The sequence below is a fragment of the Montipora capricornis genome, chromosome 14 (assembly GCF_036669925.1).
Source record: "Montipora capricornis isolate CH-2021 chromosome 14, ASM3666992v2, whole genome shotgun sequence".
Taxonomy (NCBI): Eukaryota; Metazoa; Cnidaria; class Anthozoa; order Scleractinia; family Acroporidae; genus Montipora; species Montipora capricornis.
Genome location: NC_090896.1, coordinates 4,798,353 through 4,824,567, shown reverse-complemented (window position 1 = coordinate 4,824,567; position 26,215 = coordinate 4,798,353). Strand labels below are relative to the sequence as shown.

The 26,215-nt window shown below is 38.8% G+C and overlaps 2 long non-coding RNA genes across 3 annotated transcripts in view; one reads left to right on the top strand and one right to left on the bottom strand.

Moving 5' to 3' along the window:
- The first annotated feature begins 991 nt into the window (after window positions 1-991).
- Window positions 992-20,101, top strand: LOC138032498 (uncharacterized). 2 transcript variants are annotated; one of them, XR_011128382.1, is made up of 8 exons: window positions 992-1,145; window positions 1,881-1,952; window positions 12,599-12,676; window positions 13,330-13,395; window positions 16,726-16,890; window positions 17,422-17,474; window positions 18,563-18,646; window positions 19,575-20,101. It is a non-coding gene; the product is annotated as an uncharacterized lncRNA (long non-coding RNA). The 2 variants fall into 2 exon arrangements; XR_011128381.1 differs by lacking the exon at window positions 992-1,145 and having other exon boundaries at window positions 1,856-1,952.
- Window positions 20,102-22,719: 2,618 nt separating this feature from the next.
- LOC138032559 (uncharacterized) overlaps window positions 22,720-26,215 on the bottom strand; it is an 18,964-nt gene continuing 15,468 nt past the window's right edge. The window contains exons 5-8 of the long non-coding RNA XR_011128401.1: window positions 24,762-24,904; window positions 24,329-24,382; window positions 23,917-23,980; window positions 22,720-23,238 (exon numbers count right to left, since the gene is read on the bottom strand). This is a non-coding gene — a long non-coding RNA (uncharacterized lncRNA). The remainder of the gene's footprint in view (window positions 23,239-23,916; window positions 23,981-24,328; window positions 24,383-24,761; window positions 24,905-26,215) is intronic.

Below are 26,215 nucleotides of genomic sequence, written 5' to 3'. Positions count from 1 at the left end.
TTATACAATGTTTTAGATGTTCGAAAATCCTAGGACAGGCAGGCAAGCAAGGAATTTTAAAACAAATGTTCCGAAAATTCTAGATCTCAAATCGTCATCCGAACAGATATTTTCCGAAAATTGACGTTGGGTGCCCCTGCATGATGAAGAAGTAGCGTCCTCTAAAGAAATTAATTCAAGACTAGAGTGCAAAAATTGATAACCTATTTATTACCAAAATGGCCGCAAAATGGCTAAAATCGATACCCTCTTTCATGACCAAAACGGCTGAAATGCCATACCCTTTGGGCCGCACATACCGATATAGCCCATATAAGGGAGTACCCCCTCCCCCCGGGATATTGGTCAAGTTCTTTTTTTGCGTGTTTATGCGTTTCGAGAACCATAAACACGCAAAAAAATAAACTTGGCCACTATCCAGCCATCTTGATCGAATAAGCTGGTCAATAAATGACTTATTACATGGGATGAAACCCAAAAAATGATCTTTAATCTTGCAGGACTAGCGAGAAATCCCGAGCGGGCAAGATACTCCATCTTGTCCTCTCAGGGGCCCTTTCTCGAAAGTCCCGAACTTTACAGGCCATTTTCGGGTGTCACAATTCCCTTTGTATCTCAAGAAAGGAAAGGATTAAAAGTCACCAAACTTCACAGTCAGTTTTCTTTTTGTTACTTTGAAAACATGTTAAAAGATCGGCTTTCCAAAACAAGCGGTTGGCAGTTTCACAAATGGCTTTTCGGGCCCGAAAAGTTTTCGGGACTTTCGAGAAACGGGCCCCAGGTAGCCAATTACAGCGCGGGATCTTGCCCGCTCACGGAGCTAGTCATATAATAATAATAATAATCACATCACTTCTTCCTTCTTTGTGGACCGGGCCACCGTGCTTCGAAAAAGACCGAATTTCCCGCCGCCATTTTTATTTGTTCGTATCATTCTCCCGCGGGTTTATAAACTCGCCCCAGGCTTCATGAACCGAACAAAATGGCGGAAGAAGGTCTTTTTCGAAGCACTCCCGTCCACAGCGGAGGAAGTGGCAATATGTGATTAATATACCTTGCTCCCGATCCTAAGCCTTAGTCTGTTAAGTTTTCTGAACGTAACGGTTGAGATGTCGCCGCCGACACGAGTTCTATCAAGACAACCGGTAAGTCAAATATTCAGTTGTTATGCAGCTTTCGCGTAGTTACTAAAACAAGGAATGAAATTTGAAATTGAAATTTTTGACTTGTCAAACTTGTTTTTTTTATTTTTGCCCATTATCAATCTCCATGCGTCATCAATATTTTTTGCAATTTACAACCTCGTGGCAATTTTTAACTGTCTTAATTCCCATGAGTATTCCTCAGTATGTCGGTTACAGAAACTAGTCTTCCAGAAACCTACATGTATAAAATTTTCAGTAAAAAATGAAAAAATTAATGGCAATTTAAAAGTATGAAGTATTAACTATCTGTAGACATGTAGAGTTTCCACTGATTCAGAAAATAATGATTCCTTGGTTGTTGTGTGTTTGCCTGAATTGTTTGAAAATATCCCAGCTGTTTGTTTTTGTTTTGTGGTTAGTGGTCACGTGTGACTGACACTGAACATTTGAATTTTTAATACATGCTCAATACAGAATGTGTAATGTACTAAATATTATAAATTTTTATGCAGCTGAAAATACAGCTTGAAAGAGTGCAAATAAAGTACATGCAGTTGTTGTTTTGTACAAAATGTATAAGTCTGAGGAAGTTACATGTAGGTGAAATGCTTAATAAGGAAAGAGGGAGGTTTGTGAGCAATGTTGTGATGCACTTTACACGTCTGGTCCTTTACATGTAGTTATCAATTTATTAATTTTATTTTTTCTGTTATTTTACTGCAGCTTCTGTTCCAGTTTCACACAGAAATATGATTGCAGAACAAGCTAATTAGACCCTTAAAGGAAAAGAACTTTGTTACTGCAAAGGTAAGAACTTTAAGAATGGTACAATTTGTTCACTATAGACTCTTTATAATTAAGAAATTCAGGTTATCCATGGTTTACATGTATTTACATGTACCTCTGCAATTCTTCACAGACGGCATTGATTGTGTAAACAGGCTTTCTCGGTCACATTCTCCTGTCAAATACTGAAATTCATGATACATGTTGGTAAAAATATTTAGTAGTTTGACAAGGGTTTTCACCAGGTATGTAAACACTGAAATTCGACCAAGATTTCTGATTTTGTAATTTCAGTGAAAATTAAAGGACAACAACAACTTTATTACCTTGTGTAAGTGGGAAAAAAGATTTACAAATATACAGTAAAGGAAGTACTAATTGGGGACACTGTAAACTGAAATTAACAATTGACACAAGTCAAGTCAAATGTTGGTTTTTGAGGAGAGGGGAAACTGGAGTACCCAGAGAAAACCTCTCGGTGCAGAGTAGAGAACCAAGAAACTCAAGCCACATATGACACCGAATCTGGGAATCGAACCAGCTGGGCCACTTTCATGGGAGGCAAGTGCTCTCACCACTGCGCCATCCTTGCAGCCCAATAATAGGAACAGTAATGGGTAAAACTTACCGGTACTCAGAATAACTAAGAAGCTGCATGTACTCTGCATGTAGCTGATTAACATAATTGAATAATTATTAAAATTCATTACAGTAGGCAATAAATAGTTGGTAAGATGAATAGAAAAAAAAAACAAACGAAAAATAATAATCAACAAATGGAAAGCAAGAGGAAAAAAGATGCCATACAAACTATGGAGGATTTGTTCACTTTTTGGAATATTCATTAATTATTATAGCTTGTGACCCTGTCTGGAGTGGAGGTGAACCACAGTTTACAATCTCTCAATTCGCCCTGACAAAGGCCTTAAAGAGGCCCTGTCATGAGCTGCGCATGCTTGAATTTGTTTGCTCTGGAACCCACGGGAAATTCTAGCCGCCATCATGGATTCACGCATGAGTCACATATATTCGCCGGAGTTTCTCCTTTGTCCACCATGGCCCTCCCCAGTGGACAACATTTTGAATTTGTTGATTCAACTTGAAAAAAGTTAACCTAACACTTTTCAAGTTTTCACAAGACACTAGTGCATGCGCTTCTCATGACAGTTTCCCTTTAAAGCTCGAAAACTCAGCTCGCAGATTTTTTACAGCGGTTAATTGAAAATTAAGCAAGAGTTACTGGTACTGTAAGTCGAAGTTTGCAGATAATAATCCTGCCAAATCATTATTAATTAACAATTATTCCATGAGCGCGCGTTGGATATGAGATGGTAAATAGCCAACGAGGCGCGTAGCGCCGAGTTGGCTATAACCACTCTCGTATCCAACAAGCGCGAATGGAATAATTGTTTTATTAAATTCCTTAAACCCCAAAAGTTTAGAAGTACGAAATACGAGCGAAAAAACCGAGAAAATCCTACATGTAATACCTCATGGTCAGACAGACGCAGGCTCATCACAAAAACATTTCTTACCTTTTCGCGTATCTCTAAGCTTCGAAAGTGATCCAAACTTTCCACAAAAACCTTTTTCTTTTGCTTTATACCGAAAGAAATTTCGCTTTCTGGCGTAAACGTTTTTAGTTTAGCAACGCTAAGCGCAATCATTTACCATATAAGGTCAAAGTAAGGTATATGAGCTGATAACCGAGATTGAGTGAACCAATCAGAGCACGAGAATTGCATTATCCGAGGTTGAGAATTTAATATTATATCATAATACAAGTAGTACAGTAGGGTTAACATGAGATGCAGACGCATTTGACAGGACAGTTACTGCGACAAGTGCTCGAGCAAGAGCAAAGAACCACAAAGTGGAAATGGAGAAACAGATAACATACACTGTAGCTGGGAAATGCATTTTGTAAGATAAATATGCTGGGCCTTCGCCTCAACAAAACCCAAGAAATCATCGCCAAGTGAGATTTACATGACGATGTACAAGCTCTCAAATGACAAAGTTTCTCCATATTCAAAGGTCTCTTGTGGAGGCAATTGACAACCTCAAAGTTATGGAAGAGGAAAAGAAATTATTTTGCGAGGGATGAGTCAGCTAAGAAGATATACTGTAGCATTGTAGAACCAGGAAAGTGAGGAACATTTGCAGATGTGACGATGAGAGAGATTGAGTGAGGAATTTTTTAAAAGCCATGATATACCTCAAGTGGCAGGAAGAACAAGCCATAGAGAATTGCAAGTGGAGATTGGAATTTGAGTGAAAACTCTTAGAACAAAAGATGGAATTTGAGAAACAAGCGAAAGCATCTCCTCAGGAACAACTTCGATTGCCTTTAGCTGCCAAGCTTCCGAAGCTTTCTGTCACAAAGTTTAATGGAAAGGTAGCAGGGTGGCTACCCTTCCTGGGAAAGTTTGTCAACAAGTCTTGCCTCCCCTGACAAATTCAGCTATCTAAGAGAGCTACTGGAGACAAATGTGAGAACGGATGTTGATGGGTTGCCAGTCACTGAGGAAGGTTACAAAATTGCAAAACACTTTTATAAGTAGAGTGTGGTCAATCATACCATAATTGTCAACACGTACATGAAAAACAGCATGGAATTGCCAGTAATTACCGGAGCAAATCTGAGGAAGATCAAAGAATTCTACAAACAGCTGCGCATTAGTCACGCTTGAGTTTACAGTGTAACGTAGTCATGCTTGGAAGCCTCGCTGGTGTCAAAGGAAATGTGAAATGCACATTACACAAACTGAAAGGGATCAAAGCAGACCTTGTATGTGGAAATGAAGAATGGACGGAGTGTGATTTTAAAAATCTCCTAGAACACATAGAAAGTTTGCACGAGTTCAAGTTCAGGAATTTCACACTCAAAACAAACAATGCCTACACAAGCTTTCAACACACAATCTGATCTTTCTGCAACGGGAAACTGATAAATCTTCTGTGATGATGACACACAGAAATCACTGAATTGTACAAAGTAATTGGAAGCGATGCAAGAACAAAAATATTAGAGGCCGTGTTTCAACTGCGCTGTGGAAAAACACCATCTGGATGAATGCTGAGATGCCAAATTTGTAAGAGAAAACACCACACGTCAATTTGTTGGAAGCAAGATGAGTCACCAAACCCACTTCTTGTAGCCTCAAATGCTATGCAGACTTGCATGACCTATCCAGTGATTGTTGTAGAAGTTGAAGGAATCAAAATGTTCTGCTCTCTTGGATACACGTACATGCATCTGCAGCTCTTCTTGGCCACTTACCGAGCCTCAAGCACAAAAAAGAAATGGTATTGGGTGCTTCGACAAGAAAAGTAGAGCTACAGTCAACTATCAAAGTGGCTGAGGTAGACAGCAGGTTTTCTTTGCCCATCGAAGGAACGAATTAATTCAAAGTGGATAAAGGAGAGTAATATTGCTCTTTGTTGACAACCTGAATTACCATGAGATTATTGCAAGCAATCCTCACCTATCTATGGTTATCATCAATCACAGCGATACAAAGAGTGATCGGCTTTCAGTACATGTATATTTGAACCTAGCGGTGGGCTCACGAATATGCCAAACTGATGACATATAGCGCACCAAAAATTGGTGAACCTGGTAAACCCATAGCAAAGCTAATAAATGTGATTTGGCTGGGTTATCATGTCCCCAGGAAAGGAGTCTTTCAATCTATCTCAAATGTCTCACGTCAATTACGAAGAATTGTGCTGCCTTGATGTGCTGGGCTTGTCAGATACCTCAACAAATCACCAATCAAGCATTTACCCAGAGTTCAAAGGGCAACTTGTGCATGACAAAGAGGGTTGGTGTGAGAGGAGAGGAGTCCACCCTACATTGCCAAATAACAAGGAGTCAATTCCGCACCAGCGTTTGAGTCTAAACATGATTGAAGCTGACGAGATTAAGAATATGCTAAAATAATAGATGAACATCAGGTAACATTAGTGGTAGAGAGTACTGACCGCATGAGCACCAGTTGTCGAGAATTCTTCATACCCGTAGTATGTGCAACCACCGAGTCAACCAGCAATCTGCGACAAAATTAGTTGAGACAGTTGCCAACAGAGCACACTTGCAACCACACATTCATTGTTTGCAAACTTGTTCAAAAAGTACTTTTCCAGGATACCCCTCCCTCCCCCCCCCCCCCCCCTAATCAATGTTGCACCACTGTTAACAAGGCTCGTAGGAAACAGAAAAGAACGCAACATTGTCCCAGGGTGCAGGGGAGGGGGCCATTTTCGCACCAAGCTTGAAATAGATGCCAATTGAAGCTACAAATAATTGTATACGACGCCTCTTTGAGAGCCTGAATGACTGCCTGCATGCAAGCCCTCCATTGCAAAACAAACTCTGGAGTGTGGTGGTGACTGATGATATACAGAAGGCTTTCCTGCAAGTGTGAGTGAGGGAGAGTGATCGTTACATGTATGCGATGCGTTTTCATTGGCGTCAAAGTGAACACTTGCCTTTAGAGAATTTAAGATTCACACAAGCTCATAATTATTGGTCTAACTTCATCTCCTTTCCCTGTTAAGAAGAGTACTTGAAGCCCGCTTAAGCTTTTGGGAATTAGGAGCCAGAAAATTAATGGTAGCCAAGATCTGAAAAGAACGCTACCTGGATGACTTAATTTCTCGATCAACTACAGTCATGACGACCAAGGAATTGAAAGACAAAGTGACAGTTACATGTACATGTATCTTCAAGGATTTGTGTTTTACCCTGCACGTATGGCATTGAAATATACCCAAACTTGGGTCAGTGGTGAAATCTTCAACAACAGAAGAAGCGACTTACACCAAGCAACAGTTGGGCGCCCTGGACGAGGGTATTTCTAGCGTGCTCAGCCTACAATGGGATAAGGAACGAAATTTGAAGTACAGAGAACCCTAGCTGCTCCTCAAGAAGAGATTGAAGAGATAGTTTCTTTTATTTGGAGACGTGTCCGTGAATGGAGTATCAGCCTGTGTCTATGTGATTGTTTGACAAGCATCACAGATCAACCAAAGATTGCTGGCAGCCAGATCAAGACTCACCAAGCAAGGACTGACCATCCCGAGGCTTGTACTGGTAGCTGGTCACATTGCCATAAACTTAGCAGCTAATGTCAGAGATGGAAGGACTTCCCATAAGCAGCACACACTAGCTGCTGGTTAGATACACTGTAGGTCAGTTGCTCTATACTGGTTAAGAGGATAGGGGAGGTTCAAGCAGTTTGTGGCAAACCACAGCCAGAAAATCAACAGTGTCATTACAAATGGCATTACTAATTTCTGACTGCAGAGAATCCTGCCAGTATTAGAAGTTGTGGTGGTAATTTGGATGGATCCTATATGTGGTGGAATACTGTATGGTCCAAAGTTGCTTGGGACCCCACAACAGTGGCCACAAGGCCTGGGATGAAAGCCAAAAGGAAGTAACACTTGTGCAAAAAGTATCGACTTCAATGGCAGTAGACAGAGGGGACAAGGTCGAGAATGTGCTGAACAAGTTTCCTTTACTAAAGGCTGCATGCATTTGTGAATTCCTCAACAACGTTCTCTGTAGCGGACAAACACCATGTATCAAAGGTCCACTTTACTCGTCACAGAAGAAACCAACCAACAGAGAGTCTTGGGAGAAGCAGGTTCAAAAGATTAGTGAAGTAGAGAAGGACTGCGTAGCACTGAACCTGCGGATTAGTCAAGAGGGATTACTAGAGTGTTGGGGTCAATTACAGGGAGTGTCCCTTCCAGACAACTGCTTATTCACTTGTCAAGTTGTAGAAGATCCCACCTTCAGATGCTGCATGGGGGAGTTGGGATGACAGTGACCAGGGCACACAGTCGGTACTAGGTTCTCAAGTGTGACGTCACAAATATTTAAAATTATGAAATTATGGGATTCATTATAAATAAGTTCTTCAGAAAGTACATGATGAAGAATGGCCATTTGCCAAAAAATTAGCATCTTATTGCAGTTTGGGGATGAGATATTGGCCCTTTCATGTTACAGTGACTCCATACAAATCCTTATAATTTTGTCTTTGTTCTAAACGGTTTAGAACCAAGACAAAATTACAAGGATTTGTATGGAGTTACTGAAGCATGGAAGGGCTAATATCTTACCCCCATATTGCAACAATATGCTGATTTTTGGCAAGCGGCCATTCTTCATCATGTACTTTCAGAATATCTCAGTAGATCCCATAATTTCGTAAAAATTTAGTTTTTGTGAGGTCATCACTTTACTACTCTATGAAGTCTGCTTGCTACATGTAGCAAGGAGACTACTGTATGTCTGGCTTGCCAAAGGAGGAAACTTATAATACTCTGAATACTAAAACTGAGAGCATCCATCCAAGCTTAAGGTTCATGGTAAAATTTTGAGACAACTGATCGGCATCGATGTTGGTGGACTCTGGGATGTGGGCTGCAGATAACCAGATATCCCTTCTGATGGCCCAATCCCAAATTTCCTTAGTCATTCTACATCCCCCCATTGAATTATAGGAAACAACAGTAGTGTTATCAGTCATACACACTGTCATATGAATTCGACTCCTTCCACTAAGCAGGGAGGACATGACTAGTTTGTAACTGCTAACAACTCTAAGTAACCGTGCACTGGTGGCTCAATTGGTTGACCACCGGGCAGCCATGTGGAAGGAGGTAATAACATCTGCAAATGGTTAGACTTTCAAGTCTTCTCGGATAAGGACTATAAATAATGTAGGCCCCGTCTCACAGATATCTTTCATGTTCATAAGTTCCTTGTGGGATGTTAAAGAACCCACACACTATTCGAGAAGAGTAGGGGATGAATTTCCTGGTGTTGTGGCTGTCCTTCATGAGTGTATGGGTGGGTGGGTATAGCAGGTCCACAGCAGCTGAGTAGCTGCCAATACTTCAGCCTGCTCGAAAAAATAAATAACAAACAAACAAGAAACAAACATTGAACGACTCACACTTAAACCACATGCCAGAAGCACCCCAGCCTGTTTGAGATGCATTGGTATAAACAACCACATCTGGATTATTCTTCATTCTCCTAGACGCTGTCTAAATATCAGCAGACCACCAGCAAACCTCTTCCAAACCATCTCTAGGAAGCAGTGTTGGCGCAGTGGTGAGAGCACTCACTTCCCACCAATGTGGCCTATAGGTTCGATTCTCAGACCTGACCCCATAAGTGGGTTAAGTTTGTGTTGGTTGTCTACTCTATTTGTAGCTCTGCCCCGAGGCTTTTTCTCTGGGCTCTCTGGTTTTCCTCCCTCAACAAAAACCAGCATACAGCTGATTCCAGCTGGCTATAGGCTGTGCTCCAAGGTCAAACTGTACATGGACAGTATAATGGTTGCCAAAGGCGCCATAGTATGCTTTAGGTTCGACCTCGTTGAGCTGCGTCACTGCTGTACTTGCGTCGATGACTAGTGAGACAGTTATTATGTAAACATGTATCATAAGTAAGCGATAATTTCCCTGTTTTATTTTCAAATTTACTTCTTAAAATTATCAGCTCCCAAACAACAGCAATGCAAATTTTAAGGCCCAAACCCTATGCCTGGGAAGCTGGAGGCTAAGGCCCCTAGAATAATATAATGCAATTTCACATAATGTAAACTGCTTATTGGCAACAGAAAATTTCTGACACAATTGCAAATTTTTAGCAATTTTCCTTTTTGACTGGGTAACCAGCATTAGAATTGACTTGAGAATGAACGCAGCTAGAAACCCCAAAGCCTGCACAGGTACATGTACATTGTACTATAAATACAGGATGTTTCCAGATGAATTTTGAAGCCTACAATCACAGTCAAAAGTTGTTTGGAAGGTTGCGTGCCTCATGCTCACTTCACTTCACATTTTAATTCAATCTGATTTATCTTACTATTGGCTGTACCATGCCCTTGTGCCCTCCCCCATATTCAATGTTGGAGCTCTTCCTGCAAGAAAAGTCACCATTTTTTTGCCTGGAAAATCCAACATTGATAAGGAGGAGGGGGGTTATCTCTAAAGTGATGCTTCCTTCCCAGCACTCTCGTCCATGATTGTAGATTGCCAAACAGCTGCACAGCTTGTAAGGTGGCTTCTTCACATTCCAGATAACTATCTTCGAAATGAAGAGATCATCAAATGAATGTAGCCTGAGCAGGGGCACCCAAGCTGAATAGCTAAAAATGGGCTTACAAATTGTGGTGAAAATTCTAGTACTTCAGCACAATTTCATGGGTAGGCTGATAAAGGCATACTGTACAACTGATCTCTCCAATCAAAAATTAATTTCAAATAAAATTATTTCAGTCTGTTCTTCAATAACAATTGGAACAGAATAAAATTATTATGCATCTTTAAGGTCATAACCTGGCCTCATAAACCTGAGAGCTGTTTAATTAGCAGATAGAAACTGGCCGTCCTCATAAGAGGATAACTTAAAGTATTATTATTCCTTTTAGTACAAATTTATCAACATCTCTGAAAAATAACAGGAAGGCCTAGAAACATTAGTACATGCTTCAGGTTCACAGTCAAACTCTATGTGACAGTGGGCAACTGCATCTAATATGAAAGGGTTGGATGTGTTCCTCCTCCATGCAGGAAGGGAATCCCATAACCCACCAGCGTTAAAAAGATTCTGACTTACCGTATTATTTTACTCAATTAAAGGCTGCAGCTGTTGATTAAACACGGCAGATGGAAGGAAAAGTGCCAATAAATGCCACTCTCAAATAAACGCCACACCCAATCATAAGAATGCGGCGTTTATTTGAGGATTGCGAGGAAAAACAAGTACATGTTTAATTCTCTGAACTGTTGATCACAAGCCAGACAATAATAATTGTGATTCTCAGCAAAAATGCGAGGTATTGGAACCAAGTTTAACACATTTTTGTTTTAAATAATATTTACAAAATAATATTGATGATCTACTGTTAGGAATTGTTGTCAGTGATTAAAGAGATATGATTTTGAAATAAATGCCACCCTTGAATAAACATGGCATGGGACGCTCAAGATTTAATAAACCTTATGGCATTCAATTGAGTAAATACTAGACCTCTGTTTGTGATTCTACTGGGACTTGGTGTATGACAACTTGGGGTTTTGCTGGGGCCGAGCTTGACCCCAGCCTGAGCCTAAAATAGCCTTTCCAGAGGATTTTCCCTTAGCAGCATGCTGGCGAGAGCGGCCATGGCCACACATGCCTCTAGTAGGTGGGACTTTTTAAGGCTGTATTCACTTCCTTGATGTAACTTTACTGCTAAGCTTTTGAAACCTTACAAGTCAATTCCTCCACTTCCTTGTAGAGATCATCCTCAAACATAAACGTTGATACAGTACATGTAGATGACATGACATTGGTATAGTAGATTACATGGGTTGCACAACAATCGCTATTGCTTGTTTTGGTCAGAACAAATAAGATCCGTGCATTTGAGAATGATCTCCCTGTTTGCTGACAACTGCAGTAGGACAGCTATACAATCATGATTGTATGGTTCAATACATTCCACAGATCAGACCTGATAACAGCAAGGACTGTACGTGTTCTCTTGAATGCCAAGTCCTTATTTCTTGTCTCTTGTCATAACTGCTGCGAAATTTGTTTGTTTATCTTAGGGGTCACCCAATTGATACAATTCTCTGGCCTCAAACTTGTTTTGCAGTTCAGCTAATTTTTATTTGCCAAGTTTCTCTGTTAGCAGACTATTCACTATAATTTTATCTGCAAGGTTAGCATTAATGGTGGGAGATGTTTTCTCCACGACACTAAGCTCGGCAGCCAGTGATTAGAAGGAATCATTACTTGTTCCGTCAGCTCCCTTGTCCTAGGGCTTTCTCTTGACAAGTTCATCGAGTTTAGCTGCAACAGCAGCTGAACCAGTCTCCAAACTTGATTGATTGCCCTCAGGGTCACATCCGCACATTCAAAGTCAGGATATACTTGCTCTATTCCTGTATGTGTACAAAAATATCTCTCTTTGCCTTGTCCAAAAGTGCAGGAAACATTGGCTTAAGTTGTGAAGGAGAAGTGCTTTTTTCTGCATTTCACTCTGGATGATGTTGTCTAACAAAAGACTAAAAAATGAGAAGCACTTTAATAAGCTTTTAATTAATCTATTTTTTTTAAAGCTGTTTACAGTATATGCAAGGCAAAGTGACTGCATGGTCCACCATGTAATTCCGAGAGGTTTTCCTTCAGGACTCTGGTCAATTCCTCTCAAGAACTAACCTAGGATTTGATATGACGTAGCCCAATGACAACTGAACTGCCGTGGACTTCCCCTATTGATGAGTAAAATCGTGTTTGCATTAGACAGAGTAAAAGTCTGTCAAGTCCCACTTCCAGGGGTCAATGAGTTAAATTGATTTGATTTGATTCCTGTACATTGTCTCCCAATAGTGTCCCGGAGTTCTAAATTCATTGCACAGCTGACACTTATTAATAGAGTACATTATCAATATCATTATCTTTTATTGTCCCAGAATTTATTGCTTTAAATTTAATAGGGATAAATTGGACTTAGACTGGGTTCAAAGGTGCACTGTTGGCATCCGTTGAAACATCTCTTAAGCTGACTCCTGGGGGTGTTTCCACTGGTGTCTGTTGGGCCAACGTTGATTGTATACTGATCTCCAGTACCTCAATATTTTGTTAGGAGTGCTTATCCTGATGAGGTCATTAACCAAAACAGCAAGCTTCTTTGGTCTGTGGACAAGAATAGAACACTACCAAGGTGAGATCTTGCTCAATAATTGATTAGTCTTGCTCAACATTTTCAAAGCTCAACAAGAGCCATATATTACAAATTCTTTACGGAGAACTTGATCCCAGGTTTAATCCCCAGATATTTAATCTGCAAACATACCAATGTACATATATGTATATCAGTTGAGTTTGTTGCTTCTCTATTCTGCTCTGAGATCAGAGAGATTTTCTCTGTGTGCACCCCATCTGGAGGAACAGCAACATTAATATGTAATTTTGATATGCATTTATTTGATTTGATTAGACTCACAGTCTTCCCATTAACAGTATTATTAGTGCTTGTATGTATACCACGTATGCCTCGTCAAGCTTTAAAGTTATTATTATTTATTAGACAAGTGTTATTGTTATAATTTAAAGATATTCTTATAATTATCTGCATAGTCCTGCCATCTTAAAGTGCTGGGAGGGCACTAAATTTCCTTGGGAATGGCTTTGGGGTATTGGATTATCCACAAAATGGAAATGTTACTCCTTGATGTTGATGTTTCTAATGATTATTTGGATATAATTATTTCCAAGCCCATATTTAATGTATCCCAGACTTCAATTTCGAAACCGGTATTTTTTTGTATTTTGGTTTATTTTTGTTTTTTGGTTCATTTTACTATGTTTCCAAAGGGAAATATTGCAGCATGGAAGCTGCAGCTGCAGGTAGTTAAAAGGGCAAGCAGGCCTTATGCTAAGGTAAGAGGCATCTCAGCATTTAACCACTTAAGACGTAGCTGACTCTACAGTTCATAATTCAACAAAAATATATCCTTCAGGAGGATGGAAAACTCTTAAGAAAGCAAGGTGACCCTATCTCTTCCTAGAATGATATTTTGCAAAGATGAGAACACTTGTTCTTTAATGGTGGTAATTTCAAAGTACAGCATTTTAGTTGCCACTCAAGGACACTTAATGACTTGACAGAAATAGCAGGATTGGGGGTGGAAAACTGGGGGGGAGGGGTGGGTCACAGTCAGGACTGCCATTGGGTCGAAATAAACAAATATCTGTCTATCTAGCTATCTATTACTGGACAGACGCACGGCAACATGGAATCTATTTGTTAATTATAACATGAATACAAACGAAATAAAATATTTCCTGTCATTTAAGCAAGATAGCTATTGAAATTTTTGAACGCTGCCTTACTGAAGATCTGCAGCCCCCTGCCAATCTCTGACAAGTTCCTCATTGAAGGTTTTTTTGCTTTTTTGCACGACTTGTTACATCTTAGGCATGGCAATGGTGTTTTCCCAGAGACTGGAGCTTGAATTTTAAAATTTGATGAGCAACCCTTTTTTGTAGGTTCCTCTTGGATTTTACTAGCTAGGCAAATCCGTTTGAATTTAATCTTATTCAACCAAACACAAAACAAATTTACCAATGACATTATTCCGTGAAAGTCATTAGCTTAAACAATATTTTTTCTTCACCTCTGCTGTGTATGTTTAGTCTTTGAATAGCAATATTGCATCAAAGTGAAGGAAACCTTACTTGAAAAAAATCAGAGCTATGACTAATCAGACAAATAAAACGTACACATTGTGCATGACTACAAATATTTTTGCAATATTGTGACGTGTAGTAAGCTAGTGTTTCATTTGACAACTGTGCCAGTGCTTTTCCTTCTGTGATTGTTGTCAAGCATGGAAATTACTTAAGAAATAATCAATGGTAGCATTATACACAAAGAGTTATAACATGAGTAGTGTTGAAAGCAACAAGGTCAGTTTTGCAAACTTTAGTGGGTGTCTCTGTCACATTTCACAGCAAAAATGTAAGTAGGATGCTGAACACTGCCTTGCCCAGATACATTTTACAGAGTAAAGGAGAGGAAGGGTGCACAGTGGCAAGCGTAACTAAAGTGAATTGAGCAGTTTCCTTTCATTTTGAATTAATTTACAGTTTTTTGTGATGATCGTTTTATAAATGATTCCCGTTCGAAAACAGTTTCCCTCAGGTTACTCGACTAGCAAAATATTTTAATCAAAATCTTAAGGTGTAACCAATAGTCACCATTAAACCCCACCCATGAGGGTTTTAACTCAGGGTACCTACTGGTATTCGCTCAGTTTATACAATTGTAAGTATGTTACCCAAGGAATCAAATGACATTAAGTTTTGTTTTGTTTACAAAGACCAGTTCAGCTACATGTATTTATCATTACTTCGGAACTGGAGTTTATAGTGGACATTTTGTGATGTCAATGAACCAATTTCGATATATTAAAATTCAGTCCAAAACAAAAGGCATCATCTCGAGGCTGTGGAGAATAAACTCATACAAAAGCTTTTATTTATTCCCCAGAGCCTCTCGTACCCAGAGTCCTCGGGCTTTTTGGTCAGCGGTTGAGCGCCCGGAGAGACTCTGGGATAATAGACTCCATTTTCCCAGAAAACGTGGGTTCCGGTCTTATTGCGCATGCTTCAGTTTAAACGGAAACAGAAAAGAGGAAGCAGTAAACAGTAGAAATGGCGGGTTGAAATTGTTCGAGAAACAAAAATTCTAGCCTTAATTAAACACCGTAAAAGAACCTGGAGAAATAAAAATTGGCTGTAAGAGCGTGTGAGGATGAAACTTTTGACGCTCTCGGTTAGCGTATTTTCTAGTGTTTTAGCGTCCATTCCATAGTGCAGAATACCGTCGTGCAAGCAACACCATCGACAAATTTTTGTGGAAACGACACCAATGTCCTCTTCTATTACACCTTTTTTTCCGTAGTTCTGAATGGCTTCGACAAGAGCTTCTTCCGCGGATTTCTCCTCATAGAGACTGATGTAATGTTTTCCCGCGGTACTTTTGCAACAACAACAGTAATCAGTTTTTAGCAGCGTGGGAGAATTCCCGTGCGGTATAAGACATAATGCAAACCCCGTCGTTTTATAATTTTTGTGATTTATATATATATTTGTAAGGTAGAAAAACAAACAGCACTGAAACTAGTTTTAGATTTTGCGGAGTCTACCTCCAAATTCTGGGGTTTCCGAATTACTTACCGACTTCCTGTCGGACTGCCATTGTTATGCAAGTGACCAATCAAAAAAGTAGTTTAAGCGCATTATCCCAGAGTCTCTCCGGGCGCTCACCCGCTAACCAAAAAGCCCGAGGACTCTGGGATTGCTGGTAGGCAGTTGGCATTCTCTACGTCTGATTGTGGAGTCCGGTAGTGGGTGAGTAAAGAAGTAATCCATGTTGAGTGTTGGTCCTTCGTGAGAGCAAATCTTCCTTCCGTTTTAAATTATCCTACATCAATTCACCTTTGATGCAAGCAAATTTGCGTAAGTAAAGTCGAGTTAACCTTGCGTTGAACAATTTGTCGAATTCAGGCCTTTCCTTCAAAGTTAAGAAGACAAATAAGACTTAAAATAAGAAAGGTTTCGTTCACGACACTGTTTTATTTCTGTTTTTTATCCTTTCTTTGTACATTAGTGTTTCCTATCTTGAAGTTCGCTGGAACGCTTCCAATTTTGCTCCCTTATATAAAACAATTTAAGTCCCTCATACTGAATCGAGAAATGAATGCTTTTGAATAGGTTCAAATAGTCGGATATAGTTTTTATGATATGAGCAGAGCTGAATTGTTTTAAAATTGTGGACGTTTGCTAGTTTTAATGGTGTGATATTCGAAGGTTGCGCTGACTTTGAAACACTTTAAATTTTCTTCTTTTTCATTTTTACGTATCCTTTTTTTAAATCACAAATTGCAAAAAAGGGCCCTTTTGGAAGAAAACGTTTATTTTTTGAAGTATATCTTCTGGTCAGTGATTACCGTACGCAAAATAATTTCTTATTTCGATTGCTGTACAATTCATTAATTTCGTTCCCAAAAGAGTCATCTTGTTTTTTTGGCACCTGAGTTTGGTCTTGTGCATAATTAAGAATTCCTTTGTACCTCTGGGACAAGTTGCACCGATAAAAAAAAGTGTCTTGCTTTTTTAACACGTTTGTGCTGAAATGATACTTTTTATCCGGAGCCAGCGTATGATAATGTTTTAATCCACATCTATTCTCGTCTCCCATTGCAGTAACAAGGCGTTCTTATGAGCAAACAGTCCAGGGACGAGTTGAAGTGCTGTAGGAAGGATAATTTGCTGTTCTTTGAAGCCCACTAAACCAGTGAACCTACATGACTCTTTGCCAGCTTTTTAACTTGTAGCGGTAAACACGTTCATGACAGGATTAACTCGACGGTAAGAATTTTCAAATGGTTTATATGTGGAGCTTCGATTTTGACCTCTAGAAGTTAACTTACGTGTTTGTCTTGGAAGAGGAACAAGTTTTGAAGTTCTGCAGACCGCTTTCTGGAAACCTAAGATTAACTTAACCTTATTATTGGGATTTTGACGTCGCCCCTGTGATCAATTTAAGGACCACTACAAGAAGTGATTTTCCCTATCTATTCGAGACGGTAAAGTGATTTCTGTTTCCGAAAGTGTACCTATTTTATTTGCCCAGAGAGACTTCCAAGATGCCATTTAATATTATACTGATACTGAAACGATTCCGCTATCGCAAATGAGTAGAATAAATGCACTAGGGTAATGATGGTAAGGGTTTGTCTTTTGTCTTCATTTTATCTAGTGTTGTTTGTATAAAGGACGTTTTGAATTCTCTTGTAACGTGAAAGACGGATAACTTTACACTTCCTTTGTTACTTAAAAGGAAAGGAAGTTGTTGTTCTGGTGTGTTAAAATTTAGTTTTGTTTATCTTTTACCTGCAGTAGAAGAATGCTGTTATTGTTGTTCAATCAAGGAGCTAGAGAAGATTTTGCAAGTAAGCTTTTAAATTTTAAATCATAGGTGTTGTTTTTTGGCATTACATTGATCTGTCCTATACGAAATCAGGCCGTTTTGCAGAAAAAAACATTCAATACTGAATTTATTTGAGACTTTGAATGAAATAAACGTTTCGTTCCTTCATTGACAAATCAGTGAATCGTTAGCATTTTGTCGATAAACTCGGTATTTATTTCGTTCCACGCAAAATGAATGTTTGAAGTAACTTGATTTGATCAGAAACACTCTCTTTTGGGATTTTACTACTTATTTCTTACCAGTACTTAATTTTTTATAATGTCGCGGTAAAACTTGGGTACGTTAAGCCTTCCTTCATTTTTCTTCTTTATAGAATAACGATTTACTCCATTTTGGGGTTCCTGTTTTTCCATACAGTACATGCTGTTTCGGATGTGAACTCTTTCGGAGTGTGTAATGTTCACGAGAAACAATGCGACCAAACATTAATTTGGGAGCTTGACTTTATTCGTTAATAAAGGCGTCTTCCTATTTGGGAAAATTGGACAGTAAGTGAAGCTTTTAGTCTCGTTTGCTTTAAAAGCGGTTTTAAATAATTATTCAAATTTTTTTATCGTCTGAACATCTGGTTAACTTTTGGAGATTGCAGGACCTTAGGACTTTGTTCAATGATAATTAATCGATATTTACCCACTGAGGTTAATAGTTGTTTTAGTATATACTAAGACAGTGAGATAATATAGCACAAAAGATGATTCATTTATTCCTGCAAAGATTACAACATTTTCGGTTGCAAGTTCCGCGCGAATCGCTCGCAGGTGAATGGCTGTTTTAGTGTATACTAAAACAGTGAGATAATATACAGCACAAAAAATTAATTTGGATGTTTTCTTCACTTGTCACGGATGCTAATCGGGACGCCATTTTTTCCCGAGGTGCTCGGAGGTAAATAGCACAGGATATTCGGAGTTTGACGAGCCAATCTGCGCCCGCGTTCAACGCTATCCACTGTTTTAGTATATACTAAAACGATATATCACTACATCATCAATTATTTTGTAATCGTAACAGTTTGATGTCTAACTTATCAAACAATTTTTTTTGGAGGCCTGTGACGTTCTCATTCTTCGAGAAGCCACCATGGACGAAAGTTGGCTTATCAGTAAATAGCACTGAGTCTTTCCAATGCAGGTAAAGGACCAAGCCATAAATAGTTCTGTTTTAGACTGGAATGGTTTATTCGAAGGTCTGCACAACTTTCAATTTGTTTCAGAAGCTCAAAAAGTAAATAAATCAATATCCTTAAAAGACAGTTGTGTCATCGGCTTATTGGTGAATTTTAATGAAAATGCGTTTTATTAATTTTCGGTCTCCTTTCTTTTTTTTTTTGTATTCTTTTCTATAAGACATTTTGCTAGTGTTATTTTGACACTTTCGCCGTTTTATTTTCCTCCTTTTATCCTGTTTGACTAGAGCTGATAATTTAAGTAAAAGGCAAAACCTTCTCAACAGGAATAACTTCGGCCTTCGTAGCAATTTTATAGTAGTCGTTTAAAAGGGAAATTGTCAGCCAGTTTAAAGATTTGGTCTTTATCTTGGGTGTTGATGATAGAACGTTACGTCTTTGCGAGATTGACAGAGATCCGGTTTAAAAACTGTCTCTAAGTTTGGGCGGGAGGGGCGCTTTATCATCGTATTTTTTACCACATTCTTTATTCCTTTAATCCAAGGGAAGATATCGTATTTTTTACCACCACATTTTTTGTTTCCTTTAATCCTTAGATTCCCATAGAAAAGTCGGTAATAACTCGTCTCATTGGAAAAGTGATAAAACGTTTGAGATATCTCCGCGAAGATATAAAATTTGCTCTGAAATAAATTTTGAGCTATCACTCAAATATGAAAGACCAAGTGCCTCCGAATCTGCTTCAGGGGATCTTTGCCTAATATCATGTTACCACACCTTCATTTAGTGAAAAAATGCAAATGCACATGAGAATACTCCCCTCCCCCCCCCCCACCCCACCCCACCCAACTCACAAAGAAAAGAAATATCAAGAGTTCCTTGTGTTTGGCTAATAGTACCTTACAAGGTGTTTTTCATTTGCTTTCGTTTCAGGTGCCGAGATTTTAAAGGAAAATTAACTCTCCCACAAGAAAGCAAAGCAAAAGAAGACGATTTCAGACCATAACACTTTCACCCAAGAGCGACTCCTTGAACAAAGGTTCAAGGTTCACGAGATGCACTGTCATCTCATGAATGCTACACGTGTCGATCAACCTTTCCCACGCGTGCTCGACGCGAGAAGCGTGACCCCCAATTACCCCTCTCCACTTCCTGGTATTACCAATTCCATTTGTACCCGTGCTAATACTTTGTATTTCTTTATATCGTTGCGTTTTCTACCCGCGCGTACGATTTGAACCTAAGGCCACTCCTCGCAAGTTCCCGCAACAAGAAGGGAATCATCCTAAATTTCATTTAAGGTGGCTCAAACCAGTTTCAACACTTTCAAGAAAACTTGTTGTTAGAAGGATTGACACTACAACAGCAATGTTAAAGTACCGTGCGAAACACCAATTATTGCTGAACAAGATGCAGTCATTTTTGTGGCGTAACAAGTTACCATGGCGACAGGTAAGTCTTGCAAAAACACCCTATATTTTGGCTTTAGTTGCCCATATCTGAAAAACGAACTCGGTGACCCCAATTTTTTATTGCACAAAAGTGATCAGCAGGCCAAGATGAAACTCTCTGCAAAGTTAAAAAAAATTATGTGGAGCGGATTCAGAGCTACCTTAAATTTTCAATCAATTAAGGTGGCTCTGAATCCGCTCCAGAAATTTTTTAAACTTTGCGGAAAGTTTCATTCTGGCATGCTGATTACATTTCAAAATTAAAAAATGGGGGTCACCGAGTTCATTTTTGAGATATGAGCAGCTAAAGTCAAAATATGGGGTGTGTTTGTAGGGCTTTCCTGTTGCCACGGTAACCTTTTACGTCACAAAAATGACCAAATCTTTTTCAGCAATAATTGGTGTTTGATATGGTACCACAACATTGCTTTTGAGTGTTGAAGTGTCAATCCTTCTAATACGAACGTTTCTTTCAAGACGTGTTGAAACTGGTTTGAGCCACCTTAAATCCTTGTATCTCATAAAGTGCACCTGAACTCAAATATTCTTCGTTTCTAATTTCAATCTCTCCACCAAAAGCAAACACATTTTGCCATTTTGTACCTCAAAATGTTGCTTTTTGTGTGCCACGCAAGTTACGCAAAGTTTGAAAAACTGGTAAGCATTTGGACCCACGACCGAGCTGTCAGAAGCATGGATCTATTGTCGATTTTACGTAACAAACTGGTTTGCAATGCAAACACTCTTTGTGAACTTGAATGCAAAGCAGTTTATGACGTAAAATTAAGAATAGGCCCACGCCTCTCACAGCACGGTCGTGGGCCCATATGACTGCGAGTTTCGCTAACTTTACATGGCTTGTGCGACACATGAAAAGCAAAATTGAGGTGAAAATTGCTTTAGGTGGAAAGAATGATCTTGGCAACAACATTATTGCCTTTAGGTGCACTTTAAACAAACTCGGTAACCCCTCATAGTGATAACGATGAATTTCTGCCAAGATGTTCAACTTTCTCTGAAGTGAATTTGGAGCTTGTACTCAATTATTTATGGAAAAGTTAAAGTGGCTCCGAATCTGCTCCAGCGAGTCTTTCGTAACTTGGCAGAGTTTCATCTTACCACACTGAAAATTCGGGCAGCTTGAACGGGATTTGAACCCATTCGATGCTGGTATAATACTCCAACGGGATTCAAACCCAACAAACTGAGACAGAAAGCAACACAGTTGGGAGCAATAAATAAAAAACGTACGTATTAGAAGTGCGGGATATAGACGAAAGTTGGAGGTGTTCCTTGCACGTATCAGGACAATTTAAGCAGTTCTCTCTTGTAAAACAGACTTTAGTTGTCCTGATAAGTGCGAGAATAACTTCTAATTTTTGTATATAAACGGCACTTCTAATATGTACGCTTATTTACAGACGGCTTCAAGGGGATTCGAACCCATTCGATGCCGGTGCAACGCTCCAACAGCATTCAAACCCAACCAACTGAGACAGAAAGCCACACACTCGAGCGGGGGCAATGATTGAAACGTACGTCGTAGAAGTGCGGGATATATACGAAAGTTAGAAGTTTGCGTGGCACATATCAGGACAATTTAAGCAGTTGTGTCTTATAAAACAGACTTCAATTATCCTGATAAGTGGGAGAATAACTTCTAATTTTTGTATATAAACGGTACTTCTAATATGTACGCTTATCTCTATCAGGTTAAAAAAAGGACAAACTCAAATAGAAAGCTACACACTTAAGAGCAATGAATAAAACGTACATATTAGAAGTGAAGGATATAGACAAAAGTTACAAGTGTTCCTTGCACATATCAGGGCAATATAAGCAGTTGTCTCATAAAACAGACTTAAGTGGTCCTGATAAGTGGGAGAATAACTTTTACTTTACTTTGCGTCTGTAAGAAGCACTTCTAATATGTACGCTTATTTACATCAGTTCAAAATGACCTTAAGATATAACTGAGACAGAAAGCAAAAAAGTTGGGAGCAATAGACCTAATCGGCTAACTCAATGTTGTACCCAATTTAAACCCTTTGGGAATAAAACGTTTTGTTCCAGATATTTCCATATCATTTAAATATGAATGCTACATTATCATGCAAACACAATACACAGAATCTTAGTCCCGGGAGATTTGAATTGGGCACAACATTGAGTTAGCCGATTAGGTCTATGAATAAAACGTACGTATGAGAAGTGCGGGATATAGACAAAAGTTAGCAGTGTTCCTTGCACATATCCGGAAAATTTGAGCAGCTGTCTATTCTACAGACATAATTATCCTGATAAGTGCAAGATCAACTTCTAACTGTTGTGTATAACCGGCCTTTCTATTGAATTTTGGTGAAAGGGTTGATGAATGAAACGTACATATTAGAATTGCGGGATATGGACGATAGCTAGAAGTGACCTTGTAGTTATGAGGACAATTTAAACAGTTATCTGTTAGAAGGACAATTCAAGTCTATAACAGATAACTGTTTAAATTGTCCTCATAACTACGAGGTCACTTCTAGCTATCGTCCATATCTCGCAATTCTAATATGCACGCTTATTTGTATCAGTAAGTTTAAGTTTCTCCGAGTAAAACTGATTAACTTGTAAAGAACAACTTCAGATATGTAACAATATTTAATATCAAACATTTTTGTAATAACTACTTACAATGTAAATACATGTGAAGAAAATACAAATAAAAACTTCAACCAAAAATGTACTCCAAAACCTTACTTGACTCCTATTATTTATAAATTACAGATTTTCACAGAAACGACACTTACCATTATACAAAATTACGACAAACAGTGAAAACCCTCCTTGACACTTATATTTCATATATACATATACACAACTCAAATACGTTCTCCTCGAGAAAACAAACGTTATTGGTGAAACGGTAACAAATCTGAATGTGTATAATTATTACTTCCGCTAGTCCTATAATCAAAACACACACAATATTTTGGCTGTACATGCTACTCCCCTTCTAAAATGCAATAAAAAAAATTGGACCTTCACATGGCTAAAATATACTGGATGGTCTTCCAAACAACTTAAATGTCACGTTATACTACGAGAACACCAAAACAATCTTTACACAAATCTGGATGCTTCCCTAGCAAGCGATCGACCTTCAAAAGAAAAAAGAAAAAACATTGTATCGCAGAAATTACAAATGCGCTTTAATGATCTCCTAAAAAAGATAACTTATGGACGTTCGCGCTAAGTAATAAAATGAGAAATGATAGGGCAAAAGGCCATTGCTATAGCTTTGGCTGGATTTAACGGTCTTGGACATTCGGTGACCCCTATTTTTCTTTCCAGATATCTCCACGTTGTCCAAAAATGAACAAAAAATTTCAAGATTTCTGCTCACGGGACATCAAATCTTGCCAACTTGATCTTTAAGGAACCTCAACAGTTGACTGAATTCACTTAAACAATATTTGAGTTTACAGACACTGGCCTTATTCGCTAACGAAGCCCGATTTTGTCACATTTTGGGTGTTTTTCCGGGCATGTTCTCTCCAAAACGAAGTCAGTGACCCCCATTTTTTTAAAATTTCTGACATAACTAACTCATCATCTTACAGTGGTAAAAGTTTAAGAAAAAAAAACAATGTTCAAAAATTTTCGCACGAACGTCCTTAACCGCTAAACTCCGTTACAAAACAAGTAACACATTCATGAATTACTATTAAAGGAAAACCACTTATATTCACAGATACGGTAAATTCTATAGTTCAATGCATACGACAAAACAATGACACTTATACAAACTTCACGGTTTATCATAACAGATCACTTACCTGACTTGCAATATCCAAAGGTTCCATAAGAGATAATAATTTCCAAAATCACCATGAGTAACAACTAAAAAATAAATGACCTATTAGACTCCTGGATAATCACTCCTTGTGATAGTATTTTTACCATACTGGAAATTTCAACAGGCATGAAGCCTTATAACTACTCAAACAGTAAACAGTGGCCTGCTAAACTTCAATCTACGACAAAAAACCAACTTAATTTTGTTTCCTCAGCCATGATTTTAAACGTGCGAGTGCCGCAATGCTCATCACAATTATCTCGCTAAGCTAAAATGCACTATTGAGGGGTAAGACAATCATACCTAAATTTTCTACAATAGACTCCCTTTCTAACTCTTTAACCTCCTCACTGTAGGGTTTACAAAATTTGTTGTTTATACATTTAACTCACCATTTACAAAAATTCTCTTTCGGTTAACACTCTATTTCCAGCTGACTGAAGATTCTGTAAAGAGTCAAATTAATGTTATCAAATATGCCCTCGAATACATGTGTTTTCAATTCGGTGTCGATACAAATTGGTTTTAATACTACAGTGCAATTCTCTGTGATAGTTAAAAAATAATGTTTATGCCACTTTCTCAACGAATTGGAAATTACTGCTCTAAAACAAAACATATCTCTTTCCTTGCATTTAACCCTTATAGTGCCAAATGGCACTTATAGATTTTACTCGTCAATGGGGAACCCCTCGGGGCTTAAAGGGTTAACATTGTTTCGAGACCTCATGGACCTACATTGTACATGTAAGTGAATTCACTTGATTTTAACTTTACAAATAAAAACTACTTAATACATCACGAGGATTACTCTAATTTGTGTACCTTACCAATGGAGGAAGCTCGCCGACTACATCTGCTATCTGTGTTAAGCATAACAGAGATTGGAAGGTTCCGCTCCACTTTTTCGTGACACATCAAATTCTCACAACATACAGTACATGGGAGTAAACAGCTGTTTGAAATCCCTGTGAAAAAACCCATAACTATACATATAAACATGGTGATTTGTGTCTTGGAAGCAATGTTAAATTGAACACTCACGTGATAAATTCACAAATCTTTTTTCCTTAAATCATGTCTTTATGCATGGAGGCAAGGCAGCCCCAAACAATTACATCATATTAACAGATAATATTTGTATGGCGAGGTACTAATGGTTACACTAAACCATATTCATAACAGTGACGGAAATGCCTAGCACCTAAATAAACCACACACTTTGCAAGTCAAGCTGGCAGAGCACCACAACAGCTTCCGCCAATTACTCCAGCCCCATTTTTAACCCTCTCAACAGAAGATAGACCACAACACCGGGAACTACGTGACCTGCTCTTAGTGGCAAGTGTGTGAGTTCTTTTATGTCCAAATCAGAATTATAGACATTGAAGGGTTGTGAGAAAGGACCTCCGGCTTATCGTCCAAGAAGACTTGAAAGTCTAACCATTTGCAGATGTACTTACAAGAGCAGCACTTTCCCCTCAGTTATTTGAAGACCCAGAGTTCAACTCGCGACCTCCCGCGAGACAGTCCGGTGCACGGTAAGTTTGTTAAGTTTCATTTTAAAACACATACACGCATTCACGAACATAATATCAACAAATAAACGAGTCAAGATGCCTATACTACCAGAAACTGCAAACAATTGGCAGACCACCATTATGCTACATGTAATCTCAACAATGTAGCTACAGAGAGGAAACAGACTTTTTACATTAAGTTAGGTTCCACTGCATAGTTGTTCTAGGGTAAAATGAAAGGAAGCGAGAGGAAGTACTGGTACACAGAGGGGTGAAACTGTAGCTGTATGTGAGTGGTAGAATCTACGAGTCAGTACTTTCTGACGTCAACCATTATACATTGTGAATCTCAAAAAGGAGTGTAAGCAGTGCAAAAACTCTCCTCTGCTCCAGCATGCCATTGAACTGTTTACACTTTGTACGCTTCATTGTTTCCAACACCTGGTCTTCGAGTTAGGGGCTCACATACAGTATGCCTTCTCATCTGATGAACTTCAACATACTTTCACATTTCTTTCCAGGAATCCAAGGGAGCAATTATCTTTAGCCATGGTTGCATGTACATTACCGGTAATTTTTATTGGTTTGGCTTCGCAGCAAATTGATTTTCTTCAAATCCTATTAATATTTTGGGGGGATTTAAAAAGGCTTTATTGCTTAACATGTCGTCATCAAGGTAAACATGCCAATTACTGGCCAACACCTACCAAATCACCAGACTTAAATCCAATAGAAATGCTACATGTACGTAAGAGTTTT